The sequence below is a fragment of the Bubalus bubalis genome, chromosome 11, assembly GCF_019923935.1.
Source record: "Bubalus bubalis isolate 160015118507 breed Murrah chromosome 11, NDDB_SH_1, whole genome shotgun sequence".
In the NCBI taxonomy this organism is placed as follows: domain Eukaryota; kingdom Metazoa; phylum Chordata; class Mammalia; order Artiodactyla; family Bovidae; genus Bubalus; species Bubalus bubalis.
The window spans coordinates 96,023,005-96,029,808 of NC_059167.1; positions in this window are offsets into that span (position 1 = coordinate 96,023,005).

Below are 6,804 nucleotides of genomic sequence, written 5' to 3' on the forward strand. Positions count from 1 at the left end.
GAAATGTGCCTGCTTTGTTATGTCTACGCTGCCTCTGACCACTCCCTGCTGCAGACCTTTATTATCTCTTCGCTGAAATAATGCAATAACCTCTCCTAACCTGTCTCTCCACTTTGGTGTTTCCACCTTCAAATCCTATAATTCCGTTGGTCTGCCCCCAACCCATCAAGAGTTGCTCTTTGCCTACTGGATTAAAGAAACTGGCAACCTCAGTATGGCCCTACTCCACATTTCTTGCTTGTGTCTCACTTTTTACCTCAGCCCTGCTGCTGCTGCTGCTAAGTCGCGTCAGTCGTGTCCGACTCTGTGCGACCCCATAGACGGCAGCCCACCAGGCTCCCCCGTCCCTGGGATTCTCCAGGCAAGAACACTGGAGTGGGTTGCCCTTTCCTTCACCAGTGCATGAAAGTGAAAAGTCAAAGTGAAGTCGCTCAGTCGTGTCCGACTTTTGGCGACCCCATGGACTGTAGCCTACCAGACTCCTCCGTCCATGGGATTCTCCAGGCAAGAGTACTGGAGTGGGGTGCCATTGCCTTCTCCGACCTCGGCCCTAGGTTCAGCCAAAAGAATAACTGACATCTCAGTACTTTTTTACCTTCCCGATTGTGAGCTCTGTGTTCCATCTGGATATGCCTGCTCATTTTAACTGGTGAAATCCTAACTCTCCTTCAAGGACCATTTCATATATCACCTTGTTTCCTAATTCCCTTAAATATACGTCATCTCTTTCTACTTTGAACACCCAAACAGGTCCATATTATATGACCTGTGTTATTATTTTATTATGTGGAAATGTCTTAAGAACACACATTGCAATCCAATTTTTAAAGCCCTGTATTTTGAAATGCAGTCCGTGATACATACTATACACTCAGGAGAAGTTTTATTAAACTGTTCTCTTGCTAAATTCTCATGACCCTTATGAAATAGATATTATTTACATTTACAAGGAAAATGAGTTTGTTAGACAACTTACTTTAGATCAAATAGGTAATAATTAGGAAAACTGGGATTTGAACCCAGAGCTAAAACTTAGACTGCTTCTTCGGTGTAGGATCTTTATTTGTATTTCTTTGCCAAATACTTTTGAACACCTATTATATGCAGGGCACCTTGGTTGGCACTGGAGCTATAGTGGCAACATGACAGACATGGAAACTGCCTTTTCTGAATCTTATACCTCTTCGTAGGATTAGATGCTTCTTAACTATTTGTTGAATTAATTATAATGGAAGGAAAGAGTTTTCACAGTGAAGAAGACCAAAGGGAACTAACCAAAAATTGAAGTATCCTATTATGAGTTTTATCAAAAGGAAGAAGAAAGATTTGTATAAGAGGTAGAAACTTTGTCATACTTTTAATGTCCCTATAAGTCAAAAGGACCAGATATCTCAGAATGATTACAGTTTATACAAATGCTTACTAATGTAAATTCAAATAAGGATTATAAAGGTTTTTCAAAAAAAGGCTTTAGACCAAGATTTGGAAACTGTACTCCCAAATTCTGCTTAATTATGAACTCCAATAAAATTATGAGTTCAAAAGCAAGTAATAAAGAACCTGTATGGATGTGAGAGTCGGACTGTGAAGAAGGCTGAGTGCCGAAGAATTGATGCTTTTGAACTGTGGTGTTGGAGAAGACTCTTGAGAGTCCCTTGGACTGCAAGGAGATCCAACCAGTCCATCCTAAAGGAGATCAGCCCTGGGATTTCTTTGGAAGGAATGATGCTAAAGCTGAAACTCCAGTACTTTGGCCACCTCATGCGAAGGGTTGACTTATTGGAAAAGACTCTGATGCTGGGAGGGATTGGGGGCAAGAGGAGAAGGGGACAACAGAGGATGAGATGGCTGGATGGCATCACTGACTCGATGGATGTGAGTCTGAGTGAACTCCGGGAGTTGGTGATGGACAGGGAGGCCTGGCGTGCTGCGATTCATGGGGTCGCGAAGAGTCAGACACGACTGAGCGACTGATCTGATCTGATATTCTTAAAACAACTTATATATGATTCCCAAAATTTATGTGAAAGAATCTTTACCGCTCTTAAAAATTTGTACTTAATGAGAGATCACAAAATTTGGCAAAGACACAACGTAGAAGGGGAAAGTGGGATGTCGGGTGGTCAGGGAAATCTGTGTGTCTTCTTGTGTGGGTTTGACCTCACAGCAAAGTACACTTACAAAAGTACAGTTTTTGGTTTTGTTTTTTATATTTATTTGTTTTTGGCTGTGCTGGGACTTCACTACCGTGTGCGGGCTTTCTCTACTTGCCGGGAGTGGGGTCTCCTCCTAATTGCAGTGCACGGGCTTCTCAGTGCCGAGCACAGAGCTATAGGGTGCGGGGGCTTCAGCAGTTTCTGCGCGTGCGCTCCGTCCCTGTGGCTCACGGGCTCCAGAGCACAGGCTCAGGGACTTAGTTGCCCCACAGCATGGGATCCTCCCTGACCAGGGATCGAACCGGTGTCCTGTGCACTGCAAGATGGACTCCCAATCACTGGACCACCAGGGAACCCTATAAAAGCACAGTTTTAAGAGACACTTTTAAAGTAGCAAGTGGCCCACATTGCCATCTTGAACATAGCTCTTAGTATTAATGTTTATTTACATAAGTATGTTAGCCCTCCAACCACCACTTTTCCTTCTTGTTGTCATGGGCCATGTTTAGGATGAGGAATTATAACAGGAACATTATTAATAATAGTAAAATCTTATATAGCTCTTTCTATGCACTAGCCACTTTTCTAAGTGTTTTATTTATATTAACTCCTTCAATTCTCATAACATTAGGAAAGCATTAGTAGAATCTGCATTTGACAAATGATGAATCTACAGAAACAAAGAAGTTAAGTAATCGGCTTAGGTTTACACATTTGGAATATGAACTTTGAAATCCATTTGCTAAGCACATGCTCTAAATCCCTCCACTGCCTTGATCTTTGGTATTAGCACATATCATGATTGTTGAAGTTTCTGACGATCCATTGTGAAAGACCTTTCATAACATCGAATTTTACTTATCTATTAATTTCTCATTCACAGTTTCCAGATGCGTCCAAATTTACATCTTCTCATGTTGGGTAATTTTCTCTCTCTCTTTTTCTTGCATACACACACTCTTTTTTTTAATTTCAAGGATTTTTTTTTTTTAACTAGTTCATTGCAAGTGATAACTGGCCACTTAGCTTTTGACAGATACTGTGATTATCACTCCTGCTCAAGGTCAAGAAATAGTCAATGAGGAGCTACTCTGCTAAGCCAGGGGCTAACACTCAAGTTTCAGTTTGCTTTTTAATATATTAGCCACACTTTGCTGCATGTGGGATCTTAGCTCTCCAACCAGGAATAGAACCTGCGTCGCCTGCCATGGAAGTGCAGAGTCTTAACCACCAGACCACCAGAGAAAGTCCCTCAAGGTCAAATTTAAGTAAGAAAACATACACAAACAGGTCCTTCCAGATAACATGGTAAGGGTTTAGCGTGAGGTATACAAAGCGGAGAAGGCAATGGCACCCTGCTCCAGTACTCTTGCCTGGCAAATCCCATGGACAGAGGAACCTGGTAGGCTGCAGTCCATAGGGTCGCTAGGAGTCAGACAGGACTGAGCGACTTCACTTTCATGCATTGGAGAAGGAACTGGCAACCCACTCCAGTGTTCTTGCCTGGAGGATCCCAGGGACGGAGGAGCCTGGTGGGCTGCCGTCTCTGGGGTCGCACAGAGTCGGACACGACTGAAGCGACTTAGCAGCAGCATACAAAGGGTTCACTGAGGAAACAGGTAGGGCACAGAGTTGGGGTGCAGGGTGTTTTGAGTAAAGGGAGGAAGTGGTTTGAAGGAAGGCTCTTCAAGGCACTAGACTCAAGATCCTGAGCATGAGAATGGAGGTGGCATAGATGCAGGAGCAGAACATTTAATTGAGCAAAAATCTTGAAGCCCTGCAGGATATGAGATATGTCAGAGGTGAGGAAGTCATAAATAGATTGGTAGATCTCAGATTTCTATGGGGGCATCTCACGTAAGCTAAAGTTTTGGATGTTCCTCTTTTTTTTTTTTTTTTTGCTATTTTACTTCAGTAGCAAAACTTAGAATTCTGCTTCTTGATTCTAAAACTTTGTAGACAGAAATCAACAGCAGGAGCCTCTCTTGAAGTTGGGAGCAAAGGTCTCTTCAGGAGAGGGTGCCCACAATTAAAGACTTCTACGCACCAAAACTGCTTGCACTGTTTAATGGAGATTTTGTTTTATTCATGGTTTCCCCATTCTTCTCTTTAGGCCTTTCCCCAGCTTTGTAGAATCAGTTGAGGAGTAAGTATGCATGCGTACATGCTAACTTGCTTCAGTCATGGCCAACTTTTTGCAACCCTATGGCATGCAACCTGCCAGGCTCCTCTGTCCATGGGATTCTTCAGGCAAGAATACTGGAGTGGGTTGCCATGCCCTCCTCCAGGGGATCTTCCCAACCCGGGAATCGAGCCTGGGTCTTCTGCTTGGCAGGCGGATTCTTTACCACTAGTGCCACCTGGGAAGCTCAGGTAAGTGTGAGATATATTCAAATACATATTTTTTTCTTTTAAATGGATTTACTTATCTCAGGGGAAAAAAAATTGCCCAGATAACAGAGAAACAGCTTATCTATAAAGAGGAGTAAGCATACGTTCCTGAGACTCTTAGGGATTCTTGGCTTGGGTGATTGGTTCCCAAAAAGTCAATGAAAAACCAAAAAAGAAAAATAAATAAATAAATAAAACAAGGAGGAAAGAAAAAAAACAACAACACATTTTGACCCAAGTACAAGCACTACTTTTCTCCTTCAATAACAAAACTAGTCTTGGTCTTAGGTGATAAGAGCAGAGGGAGCCGTTTACTATGAAAGCTGTATCCAGCTGAGTTGTCAAGTCTCCAATATCTTCCTTCTTTTCAACTTCACTCTCCCAGTTCTGGCCTATTCCTTCAGCTTTGTATTTTCTTCCAGTTGAGGGAGGAAATAGTAACGGTGGGGGGAAAAAACAAGGCAAATGCAAAAGAAAATAAAGAAGGAGAGGAACCCAAGAGAGCTCTACTCAGCTTTCCTGAGCAACTCCACTGGAAGAGAAGCCAAAGGACAATTGCCCAGACCTGCAAATATAGGCAACCTTTTAATATGAAATTACTGTCCCTTGTAGATAAAGTGGCCCCCAAAATGGCCCCCTTACTATAGCTGCTACAAATTGCAATGAATCTGTTACAAGTAACAAAGCCTAAACAAGAAGTGGCTTCAACAAGATGAACATTTCTTTTTTTTTAAGCCCTTGGGTAAAGGAAACTGAAAATAGATTGTCCAGAAATAACATGGAAGCACAAGATACTCTCAGGGACCCTTCAGTCTCTCTGCTTCACTATCCTCAGCATGTGTTTTCCATCCTCAGGGTCATCTTACGGGCCAAGCTGGCAACTGGAGCTCCACTCTTCATATCTGTGTTTCAGTCCTCCTGGGAGAAGCAGAATAACAACAAAAGGGCAAAAAATGGACCCATCACAGCTTAGTCAACTCCTTTTCACTGTTTATATCTCAACGGCCAGAAGTGTAAGGCCATATCTAGCAACAAGTGAGTTGGGGAATGTAATCTTTATCTGCAGAATCAACGTGCCCAATTCAAGACAGAAGAAAGGCCCCTGCCTCTAAATCTTCCGTATTGTCCCCATACTGGGTGAGTACCCAATCCAGTTGCTGATCACTTAACTCAAAAACAGGAGACAGTTTTACTATCAAGATTTTAAGGGCATAAGAAAAGACACAAACCTAAGATCAAAGATCTGTTGTTTTTAAACATTAGCTTGAAATGTCCATAGAATTCTCATTAACACCTAGACAAATCCACCAAAAATGTATATTATGAAAGGTTGAACATAAAAAAGCAATCTGGGAAACTAGCAAAGAGGACTCTCTTTTCAGAATAAAGGATCTCAAGAATTCCCTGGTGGTCCAGTGGTTAGGAATCTGTGCATTCACTGGCAAGAGTGCAGGTTCGGTCCCTGATTGGGGAACTGAGATCCTGCAAGCCAAGCAGCGTGGCAAAACATAAGTGAAAAAAAAAAAAAAAAAAAAGGAATAAAGGGCCTCACTATTTTCATTGCTCTGTTCCAACACCTGTAACAATGATTGAATAATTCACAGAAGCTTTCAGTCAGTCTGTTGTCTTGATTTCCCTGCTTTTTCTTCTGCATTGTTTAATACCTAACAATCCTAACAGTGATCTCCACGCTTTTTTACCACAATGGCTGCATCTTACTCTGAAATTTCCTAGGCCTGTGAGTCCTGCCTCCCTTAGAAAATTTCCAGTTCTTTCCACATTTGTTTCAGCTGGACTGAACTGAAACTACAGTTGCTGATGCTTGGTGCAGGGGCAGGGGGCAGGGATCAATGAGCACCAATAGGTCCTCTAACCTTGTCTCATTCCCCAAATCTTACTTCTTTCCTTCAAACTTGCATTTTTCCAGGCTTTGAATAATTTGTGCTTATTGAATGACACTATGTTATGAAATGTTCTTGATAAAACCTCCCCAGGTGGGTCCAAACATCCCTAAAGCTAATTTTTTCCTTCTCCTGGAGAATGAGTGGAGTTAGCAAATTAACCTCTGTTCTCAAGAAAGATATTGCCAAGTTCTCTCTGTTTCTTCTAGAAAGATGGGCAGTTTATCTTCTCTAAGGGAGAACATAAACACCTGCAAAGACTCTGCTCAACGACTCTCTGCTCACAACCCCCACTTGCTTGTCCTTTGAAACACATGTTTAGGAAGAAATCTGACCTGTGTACACCAAGGAAGCAG